Below are 18,957 nucleotides of genomic sequence, written 5' to 3'. Positions count from 1 at the left end.
GCATCTCTTGTACTAAAAAGTTGCTAAATGTCTCAGAAATAAATGAGCAAACACTAATGTCACACATTGAAGGTGTGGCGAGGCCAGTAAGATTTAGGAGGCGTCAGGAGCACTGAAAGTGGTGATCAGTATGTGCGGAGGAAAGGCATACATTATTCAGCAGTGGCCTGCTCGGCGGCTGTGTCTCAGCGCTGTGCCCAGGGAGCCGTACAAAGTGTACTTGCGCCATAGAAATAAAATGGGAACCTTTGTTAGCTCACTCATGAAAGGAGCTTATTCCACATTTCCTACCACCTCACCAAGGTGCATCTGACAACTTTATTGATTGAATATTGATTGAATCAGGAGTTCACTGATAGGTTGGCAAGGGAAAAGGAATAATATCTTTGTAATGCTCATCTGCCCAGATAAATCCTTCACTAGGAATATGAGGGTGAGATTAACATTCAGAGTCACTCTAGCTGACATAAGGCCTCTGGTGATCCTGAGGTTCTGACACCATTACTTTCCCTGGCTGATGTCTTCTCACCTCTGAGGAGCATATACAAAACATCGAAAAATATACACTCCCTAAATGAGGTGACTGGGGAAATGGACCAGCTTTGCTTTTACTTAAAGGGTTACGCACACTCGTATGGTTTTCTTCAGTGTCTCCTGAAAAGTCTATAATATCTCATTTGGACCATGACTTTTTTGATAATCTGAAGAAAGCCTTGTTCTCTCTCCAGGAACATGCACACATATGCAAACATAAAGAATCAGTTGCACAGTTTCCTGCTGTGTGGGAGGATCTCTTGGCTCATGCACATGACCCAGTTTAGAAATGGTCTTCTGCAATCGATCTACAGGATGGGCCAGAGCGAGGCCCCTGTGAGCCTGCGGAGGATGCCTCCTGGGCGACTGTGGTGAGCACTCGGGGCTTTGTCCTGGTCCTGTCTCTACTTTATCTCTCTGTGCCCGTTCATGGCCCAAACCATCGCTCTTGCTTGCTTTTCCTTGATTGACTGTCCTCAGCCCCTGGAGCTACCTCACCCACTCCGACAGACACCTGGAAGCTCCTGGGAGCGCCCTGGCCAGTGACCTGGGGTACAGGATAATGAAAACCTCGCTCCCTCCCCTTGGGTTGGGATCAACTCTGAGGTGTAACATATTCCACAGGTCTCTGAGGGATACAGAGAAAACCATCTCCAGTAGGACTTGGCATAAACTCATCCCCTCCTTGTCTTCTTTCCCTTTCCTATTCAGCTTTTCTCATTCCCTCACCAGTTTCCTGCGAGAGTTTTTCCTTAATAAATCTTGTAGCGTACAAAGCATTCTCTCAGGGTCTGCTTTTCACTCCGAACTAACCATATAATTTAATTATCCAAACCAGGAGACATATCTGAGAAGGAATGGGATGCTGTTAGGAATTTTGCTGGGAAAGAGGGGTAGGTACCAGTGGGCCAGGGCAAAGGAGGACATGTGCTCAGGCTAGGCTACAAAGGTCTGGCAAAGAGAGCTCTTGAGAAACCATATTTTATTCAAGTCCCTTTTAAGTTGTTGAAACTTGATTAATATTTTGATGTTTCTAATATGTTACCAATACGTCTCTTAACTCATGGTTGACATTGTTTTCAAGACTGCCCCAGCCCCACCCCCTACTCCAAGTTCTTTTCCTCTCCCCTCACCCTAGCCCTATCCCTATCCTGCACCCTAGGTTGTAGTGTCAGGTCTGCCTTCCTCTTGGAAACATCCTTACTTCAGTATCGCCTGGGACTTAGTAACAACCTCAGATCCCCCTCACATGCTCTTCCAGAAAGCTCCAGAGCACAGATGCCCATTGAGGTCTAGCAATAGCCCAGAGCAGGCCATGATTCCCAAAGGACCGGGCAAAGTACCCTTTCTCAGTGGTCATCAGTTACATGTGATTCTGTTTCTGCCTTAGTATTGAGTCAGCTTTCCATTTGCAGACTAAATGTATGGAACATGTAATTATGAGATTCAACCCAGATTCTGATGTTTGGGAAATTAAGAGTTATTTGCAGAATTTATTTTGAGCTATTAAAATCCTATCATTGCAAATGATGTACATTCTCTTTGTTTTGTTTGTTTGTTAAATTCTAGAAGTGTCATTTATGAGTTTTCTATATCATCGATGAAACAAATGCCCTTGCGTAGAAATACTGAATTACAATTCTATTTTTCATTAAAAAGTCTTGTCAAAAATTTTATCTTTTGTAAATTGTTATGATATACTTGACACATTTTACAAAAATAAGTGATATAAACAATGAATATAGTACCTTAGCTATAGGTCTAAATGGACCTGATTCGGTTTTAGAATTTACCAGTTGATTCCAAATGACAAAATGCAATTGATTGTTTGTAGGTATGATGATATTTAAAAGTAGTCGATATAAGTCATTTTAGAGGTTAAAATGGATTGAAATTTAGACTTCTGTCACTACAGTTACCCCCACAGCACATAGAACAGATAGATTTCATCAACTGGCATCCTAATGCAGTTTTAAAGCGTTAAAATTTTAATTCATTTGTTTTAAGTCATATAAGTTTTCTGATGTTGTTGATGAAGATGCTGTTGGGTTTCCCAGAAGCACTGAAGTGACCTGTTGCATAGAGTAGAGCCTCATAATCGGGCACCACGGTTACAACATTCTTTTCTCAGCCCAAAGTAAATATCACCTTTGATTCCACACATCCCAGAAAAATGTTCAAACTTAATTTTGTCAATGGATTGTGTGTCTTTCCAAATCAAAGATATTAATAAACTGAAGAGGAAAGCAGTATGAAATAAAGTGAATTGAGTGCACAAAATGATTAACTTTCTGTCTCAGAGTCAGTTAGGCGTGGGATATTGGTGATTCTTGGAACTTCAGTACAATATTGTTTGGTGTGATAAAGCAATTTATTAAAATATAAAACTAAATATTGATTATAAAAATGTATATTTTGGTACCAGAAAAATTTAAGCACATTAATTGTCCTTTAAAAATTCCTTTAAAACTACAGTATTTACAGAGTTAGCTCCATTCAATCTTGTTCCTAAAGTGGTTGAGAAAGTATTTAGTGTTATTTGATGCTTATATCAGAGCAGAAGGCCTTCTAGAAAAAAAGGTCCTTAGTTCTTTTAGAAATTGCTAATATGTTCAGTTATTAAGGAACTAATTTTTGACCGTTATTATTGTCATTATCCCAAGTGTGGGGCACCATTTTCTGAGTTGTGTAATACAACATGATGTAATTTCCCATAATTAGATAGTAGTTTTTGTGTAGTTGTTTTTAGTGTCAGGGCCCTTTCTCTTGTAAAATTGAATATATTAATTGAGCATATTAATAGCTATTATAAAACAAATCTGCTCTAATATATTGCTTAATGGGATAAATTTGAAATAATTTATAGTAGATTGAAGTAACCATACATTGGGGAGACAGTGATTTCTTTCAGAAACTATCAGTTGCCTTTAATGAAATAGAAGGGTTCAATGGGACATTACTTTGAACAACACAGGGGCATAAGAGAAGAAGGAAGATTAGCTAAAAGTTATAAGAAATGTAATGTCAATTTTGCAAGTTAATTCTCCTTGCTTTCCTTTGAGGACAAGGTCTAGTGCCCTGTATGATGTTATTTTCACTCAGAAAGCATTTGTATCATAGAATTTTAGGGCTAAATAAGCTCTTAAGAGTTCCTTTTATATGGCAAACTCCTAGTCAAATCAGTCTAATTATTTGCAGAATATATTGTAGTCACTTAGACCAAAATACATAAATTTCATCTAGGATTTAATAGGAAATTTGACTATAAATTTCTCATGAATGAAGCTATGAAAAGAATAATTTTAAATTGCATGTTTTAATAAAATATAGTAGTTATACTCATAGTATTAGAATCATAAAGATGAATTATAATTTATTATTTTAAAGAGCATAATAAAAATTTAGAATAAGTTATTTTTGATTTTCTATGATTTGTTGTTTTAATATTGCCTGGTGTTCATTAACTAAGTACAAATTGGTACCAAAAAAACCTAGCAATCACTTGTGTTTGTTTTAAACTAGGTTTTGACTCCAGGAGGGGAGTGAACTGAAGGAAAGTAGGAGAAACAAGCAACACAGTAGGATTGACAAATAGGTGAAAGGAAGGTATAAAAATAGGTGTTCTCAATCTATAGGAATTAGGATTAAAGAAAAGTTTTAATGAAAAATGGGGTTATCAGAGCTTTTTTTTTTGATAAGCCTCTTGAGACAAAGAAATATATGATAGACTTTGTAATATAATTATTCTGCCATTTTTAATGAATGAACTGATCATTTGGGGTGTGGGGAATGTAGTCCAGAAAGTGACAAGATTAACTCAGTTATTTCCAGCCTTTGAATCAACAAATGCTTATTGAATGCTTACTGTGTGCCACATGTTGTATTAATAAGGGGGGTATGACAGTGAGTATTTTCAGGGCATCAGCCCTCTGTCTTCATTTTAGTGTAAAAATTGGTATGTAAACACATAATGGTTCTATAATGTAGAAAGGAATGTGCTAAGGATATGAATAAAAGGCTGTGATAGAAACAGAAATAAAATATTTCTGCTTGGAAAGGAGAAAGGCTTTTCTGAGCGGGTGACATTTAAACTGGGTGTTAGGGAATGCGAGTATGGATAAAGAAAGTGGGGGATATAGAGAAGGAAAGAATGTTTGTCACTTAGGACATAAGGTGGAGGCAGGATATTTTTGGTGAATGGGATGCCGTTCAGTTTGTCTGAATATAGCGTGTGAAGATGCAAAGTGTTTGGAGGTGAGACCGATTAGATGGGCTAGCGACAGATGGTGAAAACGTCCTGCTTTAAAGATGTTTGGACTTCACTCTGTGATCAGCGAGCAGTCACTGAAAGAGCTTAATTAGGTTATCAGATTAGATAAAACAGCCCTGCAGTAAGGATATGGTTGTGGGGATAGTCAAGAGGGCATGGAGTTGAGTTACTGAGAAGGTATAATACACAGGCTTTAGACCAATTTGGATGTTGAGAGCAGGGAGAAATCTAGATTTCTGGTTTGCTGATAATGAAGAAAAAGAAGAGAAGAGCAGGTGGACGATGACATAGATCAAATAATGTTTTAGGCATTGAAAATGATGTGTGAGGTGCCAAGAAGCCATCTAGTTAAAGAGATTCAGAAGGCAGTCCTGTGGAGAAGCATAAAGCTTGAGAGAGAACATTTGAAAGTTTGGTGGAATGATCCAAAAATGTGTCAAATAGGAAGTAACATTTTAAATGGCTCTTGAAAATAGTTTAGGTTTTAATTGGTTGAAATTCTAAGAAAAAAGTAAAGTATGGACTGGAGGTTAGAGGCATGTTTGGGAAATGGCAAGTATAGAGAAAGCCTACAGAGTTGTCCAGGGGATCTGTGGGAGGAGAGCCTGGGAAGGTAGATGGGTATACATGGGCATAGGGTTGGAATTTCTTCCTCAGCATTTTAGATGTTTAAAAAAGTGTACTGTGTAAATTTAAAAGTTTAGGGAGTGAAGTGATCAAACTCTGTGTCACCAATAGCAGCAGACAAGCATGATGATAAAAGGAAGAAAAATAAAGTTAGGAATCTTGAGTTAGTGATGGTTTCAATTAAAATGGTGACGGTGCAATGGCAAATGAAGAGATGGGCAGGAAAAGGTATCACAAAAATAAAGTCAGTGTGGCTCTTGGATATGAGAAGTAATAAATAAATAGAACTGAAAGGGACTCCAATGGTGTGGGATGATGCCAGGCTTATAGATGGACACATGGCGAAGTCATTGATTGGGAAGCAAAGATGGGACTCGTCTGTTTATTTACATTTATTTCATGTGTATTATGTACCTGTCACTACTAGGTTTGGTGCACAGAGATTAAAAAAATAATGAAATTAAAAAAGAAAAGATGCTGTCCTTGGGGGTTTCTATTCTAGTTGGGACAGCAGAAATGTAAACATGTCAATAATGAAGCGTGATAAGCGCTACAACAGTGTTTAAAGACTGTGCTCCTGGAGCTCATTGGAGAGATGCTGGCTTGTGATTCTAGTGGAAATTCTAGGTAGAAAGGTATGACTTGAATTGGAAAGAGGGCGAGGATGGATTTATGGCCTTTTTACATGGCCATCCTAATACCTTTGGCATTGCTAAGTTCTTTTCAGATCCTTAGACAAAATTATTTTTCACTAGTTTTATTTCTGTCTAAACCCCTGCCATAATCCAATATATTTTCCATTCTCTGCATTTTTAATCTGAGTAATCTGACATACATCCATGGGTTAACTTGGACATGGGTTAAATACTTGAATGTATATGATTCCAGATTTGTATTATGGACCCATAACTATCTTTTGAGTTCTATGTGCCTGAAATAACTGTTCCCAGATATCATTACTTGTAGGTCTTATGTGCATTTCAAAGTGAACATACCTTAAATTTACCTTGTATCATCTCCTTGAACTAGTTCCTCTTACAGTATTCTGGTATTTGCAACCAGTGCTAGTCATCGGCACGGTGGTCCAAGTTAGGGATCTAGGACTCATTCTTTTTAATTTTGTCTCATTTCCAACAGTTGTGAAGTCTTGCAGAATCAAACTCCTATGTAGCTCTTAATCCAGTCCACTCCTCCCTATTCATTGTGCCACTGTTGCAGGCATTCATTGCCATGTTTATGCAGTGGTCTCAGTACTTCCGGTTTGACATCCCTCCATTCACGGCATATTCTGATGGTTGTGAGCCACTTTGTGCCTGGCATTGTTCTAACTGCTCATGGATTAGTCCTCCCAAATCTAGGAAATAAGTATATTCCTCTCTACTTTGCTGCATGTGGAAACCGAGATAGGAAGCTTGCTCAATCATACAACCAGAAAATGGGGAGGTTGATCTTAAACCAGACACTGAGTGAAGGTAACACGCCCTTAGCAGCTATAGATTATGTGCTCTAATCTTATACTGCTTGTATCCTGAACCATGGTTTGCTGACCTCTGAAAACAGCAAGCTTAAAATGAGTGGTTTAGAGCCATTTGTTCAATATTTGTTGATTGCAATCTTTTGATAAAATTATTTTCCTATTTCATTTAAATGATAAATATAAATGAATTTCATGTCAAACTTATTTTAAAACTTTATTTAAACTCACCATTTCTTGGCTTTTCTCTCCTTTGACTGGACCCCGCTAAGCCTTCATTTGTGCTTTCCCCCAAAAATATTTGCCTTGACATTTTTGTGAATATTATGTTAATAAAATAATTTTGTGTACCAGGGGAATAACATGTTCACACAGCAGGTGTGGCATTGTTTTGAAAAATGTTCTGCTAAGTAGAGACAAAGAGAAGGGAATTGGCATATAGCTTGAGTCTGGTTTTGGATTTTTATGTTAAAGTGATATTTCAGAGTCACCTGTCAGATCAATACACCGGATGAAATAAAACCCTCATTCCTCTGAGTCTACTTAGACATTCTTCTTCATGATGGTGTATGGTAAGAGCATGGTCTGACATAGTGTCTTTATTTAACCTGGATACCAGCCTGACTCCATGGCCCTTTCTGAAGGGAAGACCTAAATGAGAATGTCTTCATGTTCTTACTGGTATTGGGAGGACATAATATTAACTCCCGTGTAAATCTTCACAGATAGCACACAGAAAGACACTAAAGTAACCATAAATATTAAACGTGCCCAAAATGCTATTTGGCTCTCATGTAGTCATATTTACCTTATAATATTTATATGTAAAATAACTCACTGTCAGTTGCTCTTACTGATACATTGCTGTTAAAGAGACAGTACAGGTCCATAGAGAAAATTAATTAATGGGTCAATAAAGCTTTTGTCCTTTTTTTCATTATGCATTTCTTCCTCTCATCCTTCTATTCTTCCAGTCTTCCTTCAACAGTATTTATTGAGACCCAAATATGTCCCATTAAACTGTATTTTGTAGTTGGCATTTATCATTGAATAAAATAGACGAAGATCCCTGTTCTCCTGGAAATCACATTAATATTATTCTCAGAATAAAATTGTATAGGTAGTGGTGGCTGAGTTATCAGAGCAGAATGAACATATATAGGGTTGTTGTTTTTTAAAATATGTGTGCAAGAATAGGCAATGAACATAAATATGGGATTAGTGGTTCTTATCACTGGGGACCCTGGCCTTGGCATGAACATCATAGTGGTTTGCTACAAATAACATTTGTGAAAGTCGAATCCAGTCTCAAATTCTGGAAGCCAAGTCCTGAGAAAGTGCCCAGATTCAGAGAACTCATCCACAGTTTGCAAGGCTCCCCAAGAGAAGGACTGGCCATTTAAGACACTCAAGGGCCCATGTGTTCTTTAAAATCACTTTCCCACATGTCTGGAGATCAATTAACGCCTCTCTAGCAGTTCTGTGCTTATCTGATATTCTGATTCGCCTGCCCTGCCTTGAAACATTTTTGCTTTCTTCTTGGCTGTCTTCTAGTCATTTTAAATGGGAGTGAGAGGTAAAGCATTTTTGAGGCAGACTCCTGACCAGCGTCTGAAATATTTGAAAGATGGGAGTTAAGCTCTGATTCTCCAATCTCGCCATCATTTGAGCCCCCGCAGCCACTGCTTGGATGGCTTGATTCTTATTGCTCAAAGCAAAAACCATTCATTAACATCTCAACGTGAGCTTTCTCAGTAGCAGGTTATTAGAATTTGTAGTGTGGATGAGGCAGAGACTGATGATACGGTGTCATCATTAGTTGTTTGTGATCATTTAAATGAGCCACCATTTAATTATTAGTATAATGTAATAACTTGAGCTTGTTTTGGTGTCCTGGAAATTAAAATGAAGCACATTAGTAAATTCCACTAAACATAATGAATTGTTTTCCAGATGAAATGCAATTAGCACAACAGTATTTAATAATGTACTAGGCTGCTGGTATTAATGGCAAAGCCCAAATTTGCTACAGAAGCAACCCTTCTTAAGATACTGTCTAATATTAGAAAGCATGAAACATACCAGGCAATAAACACTTCAAACTTTTGCATTAGGGGGTTGAATAGAATTCAGTGTTAACTAATATCTTACAACAGTGTGTTCTTATGGGAAAGGATTATGAATTTTCTGGGAAAAATACAATATTCTGAGTAAACTGTGATTTTTTCAGGCAACATGAATTTCTATGTGTTTTATTAAATTTCCATGTTCTTTACTTGTATTGGAGATACAGTCAAAGCTGTTGCATAGAAAATAGATATTTTAAAAACAGTTTTGCCTAGAACAGAACTGAATGTAGGGTTAAATCTTTGTTTTCAAATTTTAGTGTAATTTTCCTTCATGCTAAGATAAGTACAATGAAATAATTCATCTTATGCTTTGATGATTTAAAAGGATTTGCCGCATGAAACCCTCAGGGCCAGTAGGATGGTGAGGTGCTGTACTGACTGCATTTGATACTGGAATTGATACTAGTGCATCAGTCTGAAATAATATTTTTTTTTTGTTATGGAACTTATTATTCATTTCAACATTTGATCATCCCCTACTATGTACAAGGTATTGTGCCAAGAAACTTGGGGAAACAAAGTCAACGTGGAATAAACAAGGAACCTGCTTCCAAAGTGATCATAACACGGGACAGGTGATAGGGACAGATGACGAAATCTGACTGTGAATCCAGGCAGGATGCAATGAATGCTTTGCTGGAGTGTGAGTGGAAATAGTGATTGAAATAGCCAGTAGGTGTTTTTATCTGGGCCTTAAGAGAAAAATGAGATGATGATGGGTGAATAATTAGGAACGTGCAATGCACATTGTAGACTGAAGGAACAGCACAGGAAAAGGAGTGGACTTCTTGGAAAAGGAGTCTGAGAGAATCGGAGTAGAGTGCTGTGGCCATTCATGTGGAGGGAGATACAGTGAATCAGAATGTGAAGCTGTTGCATTACTGAGTTATCACCTGTTTTATAAGAAACCACAGCTGGTTGTTTGGTCAAGCAGGTCATCTCTAGAGAGGCCGCATGGAACCACAGCATCTCAGAACATTCTGTCACAGGTAGAAGGTGACCAGTTTGTCTCCAGGCTGCTCTCATTCTATCTGTCATTGATAAATTCAAACCAGGGGCAGCAGAAGGTTCTAAAATTAGATAGTGTTGATGGTTGTGTAACTCTGTGAATGTACTAAAAAACAGTGAATTGTATATATGAAATAGGTGAATTTTACAGCATGTGAATTACAACTCAGTAATGTTATTAATAAACTAATGGGCTCAATCAGGTTGGAATTAGGACTTGGATTTCTGTGGATTCTTCCATGAAGGGTGACAACTCAGATTAAGTCCAACCCAGTTCCCACCTTTAGGGACAATTGAGACAACTGGAAGTGTGAGGGGAGGAAGTGAATGTACTAGTAATTGCTCATTGTTGGGGTTAGGATGCCAGATTTTGCTTCTGTGATGGCAACACTCTATTTCCTTTGCACATTTTATTCCTTGATTTTCAGGTTTGTTTAGTATCTACCGTTTCTGTTCAGTGTTTCCTTTCCTCTCCATCTTTTCACTTCCATTACCGCTTACCCCCCCCCCCCGCCCACCATGATCAGTCTATGTCTCTCTGTCTCTCTGTCTCTCTCTCTCTGTCTCTCTCTCTCTCTCTCTCACACACACACCAAATATGAGGGTAAAATAGAGCAAATAGCTATTTTTTAATTCATAGGTTATTTCCTAGTAATAGCTGAGTAAGGCAAGTATTTATGTATTTAAATTATCTTACGGTTTGTTTCTTTAATTCCCATCATCTGTTCCTTCACTCTGTAGATGTGTGATTTCCCTTGCTAACAGCATATATAACTATAATCATTCCTCTGTAGTTGTGGATGGCCCCTTATCCTATCTAATAAAAGAGTAATATGCAAATTGACAATCAATCCAAAGACACAAGATGGCCGCCCCATGTGGTCAAAGATGGCTGCCCCCATGTGGACACAAGATGGCCGCCACAAGATGGCTTGCAGGGGAGGTCAGTTGTGGGCAGTTAGGGGTGACCAGGCCAGCAGAGGAGGGCAGTTGGGGGGTGACCAGGCCGGCAGAGGAGGGCAGTTGGGGCAGACCAGGCCAGCAAGGGAGGGCAGTTGGGGGGGACCCAGGCCTGCAGGGGAGGGCAGTTGGGGGGGACCCAGGCCTGCAGGGGAGGGCAGTTGGGGGGGACCATGCCTGCAGGGGAGGGCAGTTAGGGGAGACCAGGCCTGCAGGGGAGGGCAGTTGGGGGACCAGGCCTGCAGGGGAGGGCAGTTGTGGGTGATCAGGCCAGCAAGGAGGGCAATTAGGGGTGACCAGGCCAGCAGAGGAGGGCAGTTGGGGGCGACCAGGCCTGAAGGGAGGACAGTTAGGGGCAACCAGACTGGCAGGGGAGGGCAGTTAGGGGTGACTCTTAACTGTTCCTTCACTCTGTAGGCTGGCAGGGGAGGGCAGTTAGGGGCAATCGGGCCAGCCGGGGAGCAGTTAGGCATTGATCAGGCTGGCAGGGGAGTGGTTAGGGGCAATCAGGCAGAGGCAGGTGAATGGTTGGGAGCCAGCAGTCCTGGATTGTGAGAGGGATATCCAATTGCCTATTTAGGCCTGATCCTGGTGGGAATGGGCCTAAACGGGTGATTGAACATCCCTCAAGAGGTCCCAGATTGGAGAGGGTGCAGGCTGGGCTGAGGGACCCCCCCCCATGCACGAATTTCATGCACCGGGCCTCTAGTATAGATATAATTGCAGTAAACACTTTGTTCCTTAATTCTTTCCTTCATTCTCTTTCTTTCCTCCTGCCATTTATATACCATCTAATATTCAAAATAATGCTAATATATATATATAGATAACTGGGCAGCATGAATTTTCTTACCTGAGTAATTATTCATCATTTGCTTCTTATCTAAATCACTTTGATTTAGAGAGAGAGAGAGAGAGAGAGAGAGAGAGAGAGAGACTGACCTGTGTATAATATGTTCAAATAATCATATAGCCATTCAAGAATTTGGGACTGCAGTTATAGCAGAATCAGTGAGGAAGCTAATGGGTAAGATTGACTTTGAAAGAGCATGAGCAGCCTGGTCTATTCTAGTCTACAGCACTGGCTCTGTGCTCCAGATATATAGCACATTATATAGGGTGGAGCAAAAGTAGGTTTATGGTTGTTCAGATAGAAAATAGTACAAAAATTACTAAGTAATAATACAAGAATAAACTCTGTTTCACATACTTGGCCCTGTAATCCTACTTTCCCCCACCCTGTATAGTACCTAGTGAGTTATAACTGTTTTATAAGTTTGGTGTTAGTACTATTCCTTCAGGTATCTAAGGAATATGAAAATGTTATTGTTGCTTTTACCTGTGACTGATTTTTGCCTCTTGAGAAGGAACTTCTTGTTATAAATTATAACAACGTTTGAGTTATAAATTGAAGAATTTCAGAGATAACGAATTTGCCAAAGGGCTTTTTGTCCTTATAAAATTTATGAGTATGTTAATATTCTAATGAAAAATTGCTGAGGAATCAAATTCATAATTATAAATGACTTAATTTAATAAAAATGTTGATTCAAGTAATTACTTAAAGCTTAAGTTTGCTGAAAATTCTCTAGCAAATTTTTTATTAACATCCTATAATAAAGTAATTGTGATACTTTTAATTAAATTCTCAGAGAGGCGACAGTATACTAATATGATTTTTCTTCTATGCATTTGAAAAACTGGCTTATCTAATACACGCATGTAGGGGAGTAAAAAATAATTTTCCTTCTGCCCTTCAAAGTTCTTCTGACTGGTTTAATAATGAAATTGGCATGAGACAGATTAACAGGAGTAAATAACAAAATTTATTATTTATGTCTATACAGGCTTCCATAAGAATGTGAGACCCAGGACACATTGGACAGTTGAGGTTTTGTGCTGTTCTGGACCAAAGAGAGGGAGGGAAGCGGGCGTCTGGGATTTCAGTGAGAGAGTAGGCAATTCACAGGTCATTGAGATTGAGCAAATATTTGGTAAACAAATTCTTGCTGGACCCCCAGAAACAATAGGACACAGATGGGAGTCCTAGAGATTGCTGGGATCCACTTTGTCGTTAGTTTATATTATGCTAAGGTAAAGCGCCTTCTTTGAAGAAGGTTTGTCTGTCTGAATTGCTTTAGACAGGTCAGGGGGAGGATCCAAGGTTCTGAGTCTTTGGTTTCTTAAAACTTGTCAGCATAAATAACCATATTCCAACAGACAACCCCTTCCCTTCTTTCCAGATGTCAGAATCAAGCACTTGGAAATATGACTCACCCATCAAGGTTAGCGTTGGGAAAACTTGGTTTATGATTTCAAGATGCTGGAGGAATTTGGAAAAGGGAAATTAAGAAATACATTTTTTTCTGGCCCTGGCCAGTGTGGCTCAGTTGGTTGAGTGTCCTCATGCACGGAAGGTCACAGGTTGATTCCCAGTCAGGGCACATGCCAGGGTTCTGGGCTCCATACCCAGTAAGGGGCGTGTGGGAGGTAAACAATTGATGCTTCTCTCTCTCTCTCTCTGTCTCTCTCTGTCTCTCTCTCATCACTGAAAACATATACTTAAAAAAAGAAATCACATTCCAATACTGAATAATTTTTGGAAGATGCAGTTGTCAAAACATAAAGTTACCTCTTGATTGGGAATTTTCCCCTGAGACAAGAGTTAGATACTTGAAAACATTAGATTGAAAATAAGTAGCAAATCAATAGACAATACCTTTAAAACTCTTAAATATCCCATTTTCATATGGTCTTAATGGATGTTCTCAATAAATTCCACCTTCCCCATTTACAGAGTGTTTCTGGGCAGCCTTTCCCAATGGTGAGATTCCTGTGCAGCCTGCTAAGGAAGAGCGGAGTGGGTGGGTGGGTTCTATAGGACACATCTGCACACACAGGAGCTCAGGAAACGCCCTGGTTGAAGTCTAAATGCCTGTGGGACTACCTCCTACATTTTTTCTGACCACAATAGGTCTTATCAAAAAATGCTACTTTTAAATGTCTTTAAGTAAAAAAAATCTTTGCTAAAACCAGGGGGAAGTTGAAGCGCCCTGGTTAGATCTGTCCTCTGGCTCTGCGTCCCATGCACACCCAAACATGCAGGGACTCTCATGGAACCTTTTACTTCAGAACAAGGAGCAAGGTTTCTGAACAGGTGATCTGCAGGGCTGTTTACAAATAATTTTTAAATTAATTGTAAACAGGGCATGACACATTAATAATTTCCCTCTTAGAAAAGAACCCATGAAAAGCAAACCTCCTACACTCCCCTCCTCATTTCTCTCACAGCTCCATCTGCATCATTTCTAATCGCATGAGGTTAAGTAAAATGAATGATTTGTTAGGAAATGTATTTTTTCTCAACATATAGTTTATTTTTAATATGTCCCCCAAATTCTCACTTAAAACCAACTGATATAATTCCTATCTTCAAGAATATACAAAGTGACATACTAGTACACTCATTTTTTTAGTGAATGCTTTGTAATAGTTCCCATAGGATCGCATTATTTTTAAAATGACAATTGCATAGTGGAGCTCAGAACCTAAGCCCTTTCCCCCAGAGCCCGCTGCTGAGCAGTGCACACTTACTTTAGCAGCGTGTGTGGAGCCTGCGGCCAGACCAATCCAGTTCTGAGAGCAAAAACAGCAATCTGTGCAGGTCCTGGGAGCCTCCATCTTGAGTATTGGAAACAAACATAGCCACTCTTTTGTCTGTTTGCTCACGTCCTTGAATGTTTTATATTTGCTAGGAGGGCTCTTAACATGAGAATTTAGATATGGTTTTATTTTTGATAGTTATCCTACCTAATAAAATGGTAATATGTAAATTACCATCTCTCCACTACGCCCACGATTGGGCCAGCGTGAGGCGCAGGGGGCGGGACTCGGGGTGGCCGGAGTAGCCGATTGGGCCAGTGTCTGTGCCATGGCTGTGCTGCGGCACAGAAGGGGCCTCTGGGGCAGCGAGCTCACGTCCCGCCATGGACCATCAAAAGCAGGGGAACTGGGTGCCTGTCTGCTCTGGCACCAGGCCTTTCAGAAGCCTCCGCTGTGCCAGAGGCTTCTGAAAGGCCTGGTGCACCAGCGGACAGGCACCCAGCTCCCCCCGATCGAAAGCGAAAGTGTGTAGGAGACCCTACGTGTGCATGATTCAATCATGCACTGGGCCTCTAGTATTATAATAACATGTCCGGGGTTTACCTTTAAATCCTGGAGCCAAAGACCAATTTGGAAAAAGTTACTTTACATGTCATTTGGGCTTCCTCAGCCCTGCACAGGCAGCCTGGCCAGCAGCTTCCGCACCGGCCCTGCCTGTCGGTGACCTCTGCCGCTGTGCCAGGTGGACGCCTCCTCCTCACGTTCAGACACATCAGTCAGAGGCATCCTCAGAGCTGCAAGGAAAGTTTGCCTACTTGTAGAAAACTACATTGAACTCGAGGGGGAAGAGTTTGCCATCCCTTTGGGTACGGATTGTTTTAGACACGTTGTTTTTTTAAGGCCCAGAAGGCTTAGGAAGAACTTGTGACTGTTCGCCTACCAGCCTAAGAGAGTGTAAGAAGGCGGGCTCCTGTGGGAACTGGCCCAGAGAGCGCCATGTGTGATATGGAAGAGGTGTGGGACGGGGGAGGGACCTAGCAAGGCCCGGGATAAAGTCCTCTCTGGGTCCCAGTGTCTCCAGATGGCCCAGCAAACATCTATCTGCTTAGGAGACATTTCTCTTTTCACCTCCCCTGGAATTGCCTTACTTGCCTTTGAAGTCCCAGACCCTTACCTCCTCTCCTTAGTTCAGAATGACATATTCCCCACTTTGCCTGTCTTTGAAATGTTCATGCCTATTTGAATTTCTCATGCTTACTTATTAAAACTTGTTTTTTTTCTATTAAATCTGCCTTATGTCATCTTACATATTTAACCAGCCATAAGAACCAAGAGGGGTAGGAGGGAATCTTTCCTTCCCCCACAAACGTAAATATTTTTTCTTAACTATAACCCTTAATTTATAAACTTTATCAACAGGAAAAGATACTCATGTAGAATTGCCAATTGAAAAATAGATTATTTTCTCTAAAATCATTTATGTATCCAACTTTCTATTTAGTCTTTCTTGGTTTCATATAACAAAAAAACAATACCTCTGCTGGTAGGACTGTTCTCTTTCGTTTTTCCCTCTTGTCTTTTGTTTGTGTGCTCCTTTCTCCCTCCTTTCTTTCTGCCTTCCTTGGTGACCTATGACCTACCCCTTTATAAGTTTTCTTGCAATGTATTGATGTCTCATATATATATATATATTTATATAAAGGCTAATATGCTAAGTGTCTGTCGGGTAATGATGTGGCGTAGCAACGCCTGGCTTCCTCTCTCTAGTAATGACTAGCCTTGTGTTTCTTCAACTCAGGAACACGACTTGCTTTATAGTCAGGTGGAAACATTTTATACTGTAACCAAATATTTGTGAAGCGTTTTCCTGTGCTTCATCTCATTCGATCCTCACAGAAGTCCTGGAGTAGGTAGATAGAATTGGTGGAATCCTATTTTCTTTTCATTAGCTGGAAAACGGAGGTTTAGAAAGCTTAGAAACTTGACCTGCCTGAAAAGAAGTAAGAAATGGTGGACCTTGAAAATGACTTCAGGTTTACTCACTGTGCAGAATATAGTCAAACACTGCTGCACTTAAATATTTTACCCTTTGTTCTCCCTGCGTGAACTACAATAATAATCTGCTTCATGTTGATATTTACTGCTGTGTTGCTGACAATTACCTGAAAGAGAAGTTGGGGTGCTTCACTGGGCTGGAAAAAGTTTAGCTACATCAGAAACCAGGTAATTAAGCAAGTTTATTGTATATCTATAAAAGACTTATTTGCTTATTTGAATTAGTTGACTCGTGCATGCACGATACATATAAAGCTCTCACTGGCGCCAATCCATCTGTCATTGTTGATTGTGAATTTGGTTGACACTTCTATTATAGAGAAAAAGCGAAGAACGATATTAAAATATTTCTTCTAATTAATTTTCTTTCAATGTGCATGAATTCGTGCACCAGGCCACCTCTTGTAAAATAATATGAAATGAACACTTTTAGAAATAATATTTTAAATTGTTCATAGAGCAGGAGCAGCGAAATTTGGATCGGGTGCAGGCGGCCCTTATAAGTTGAGTGAATGTTTGCTAGCCTCAGTGGCCTCTACATTTCTTCTTCATTTATGAAAGGGATGGTACTTTGGAGATTAATCAGTATTAACAGCTTTATGACAGGTTATTTACTTGCCTGACAGTTTTATTAATTCTTCAGCCTGATAATAGCTTTTCTCCCTCAAGACACCAAACAATTTTTAAATGATTGACACTAAATGTTATTATAGTGCTACTGGACTCAGAATTAATTTTAATCAAATATTGAAGCAAGTGTTTTGATTATGAATCAGTAGCTTTGCTTAAATATTAAGCCATATATTTTTGTAATACAACAAATAAATAATTTAAATTTCAGTGTGTGATCATTATTTTGTTTGTTAACTGTCCCTCACAACAAGAAATAAATTGCTCATTGCATTTCAAAAAGCAGTTCATAGGAATGTTAGATATAAATATTTAAGAACATCAAGTAATTCCAGATATAATGTAAGAATATTTCTAATTCTACCATTCTTCTTCTCCTTCTCTTTTGTTTTATAATAGTCACCAGAAAGGGATTGTCTTTACTTAAGAAGTTTATTTCTATAATTTTGAATATATTCTCTTTTATGATATGAAATAAAATCCATACACCTATCTCTCATGCTTATTAATAATTAAAATATATTTTTCTTGGAATTTAGCTTGAAATATGGTACCACAATGATTACTTTTTATTTTTTAAATTTTATAAAAAGTGTGTATGCTTTGCTGTTATTTTTTATACACCAGTCAGTTTTTTCTGTCTTCTATATAAAATAATTTCACTGGAATTAATGAAATTAATAACAAAGTCTAGAGCAGTGGTCGGCAAACCGCGGCTCGCGAGCCACATGCAGCTCTTTGGCCCCTTGAGTGTGGCTCTTCTACAAAATACCACGTATCCTAATTAAGTTAATAACAATGTACCTGCTACCTATATAGTTTAAGTTTAAAAAATTTGACTCTCAAAAGAAATTTCAATCGTTGTACTGTTGATATTTGGCTCTGTTGACTAGTGAGTTTGCTGACCACTCGTCTAGAATAATGTAAATTCATCTTGCATAAATGAAAATAAGTAATGCTACTTATAAAAAAATTACTATAGGAAAGCCTGGAGTCTCTTAAAATCCTAAAAGCATTACAAGGAAATAATGGAGGTTATTTATTTTAATTTAGAACTTTATTTTTTCTACAGCTCTTTATTATAGCTAGCTTATAACACCCCAGCATAAGGTAAGCTTAAGCATATTTTCAGTATTGAAAAGTACAAATGTCAATATCACTTTATTATATTTTAAAATAATTTTTATGTAGAAATCAAGTTAATCATGGATTTTAATATTAAGATATTAAGACTCAGTATTAATCTTTAGTTTTTAATCATCAGGATCACAACAGGCAGCATTTAAAATATTTTCAAATTTAGCAAAAGCAGATTTGCCTAAGAAATATTTTGGAGACTGTTTGCTTTGCATAATCACATTTTAACCAGAAAAATCCCAACCAACTCAATGTCCTTTGAAGTGCATACAAGAAAGTGGATTTTTCTATATATTTTTCCCTTACAATGCGTTTAAAATCAGCTTAAAATAAGTCTGTTTTCTGTGGATATTTTTCAGCAGTACTTCAATTTGGGGTTATTTTATGTAATTTCAGCTGAACTAGGCTAGATTAAGCATTTGGATTATTTGCTTGGAGTTCAGTCCTGTGCAGACAAGACAGACCACTGTGGGGATACTCAGAGAGTGCTAATGAATTAGGCCCAAGGACTGCTTGAGCCCTGCAAATGA

The sequence above is a fragment of the Eptesicus fuscus genome, chromosome 14 (genome assembly GCF_027574615.1).
Source record: "Eptesicus fuscus isolate TK198812 chromosome 14, DD_ASM_mEF_20220401, whole genome shotgun sequence".
Lineage (NCBI taxonomy): Eukaryota > Metazoa > Chordata > Mammalia > Chiroptera > Vespertilionidae > Eptesicus > Eptesicus fuscus.
The sequence above is the reverse complement of the archived record's forward strand: the minus strand, read 5'-3'. Positions refer to the sequence as shown.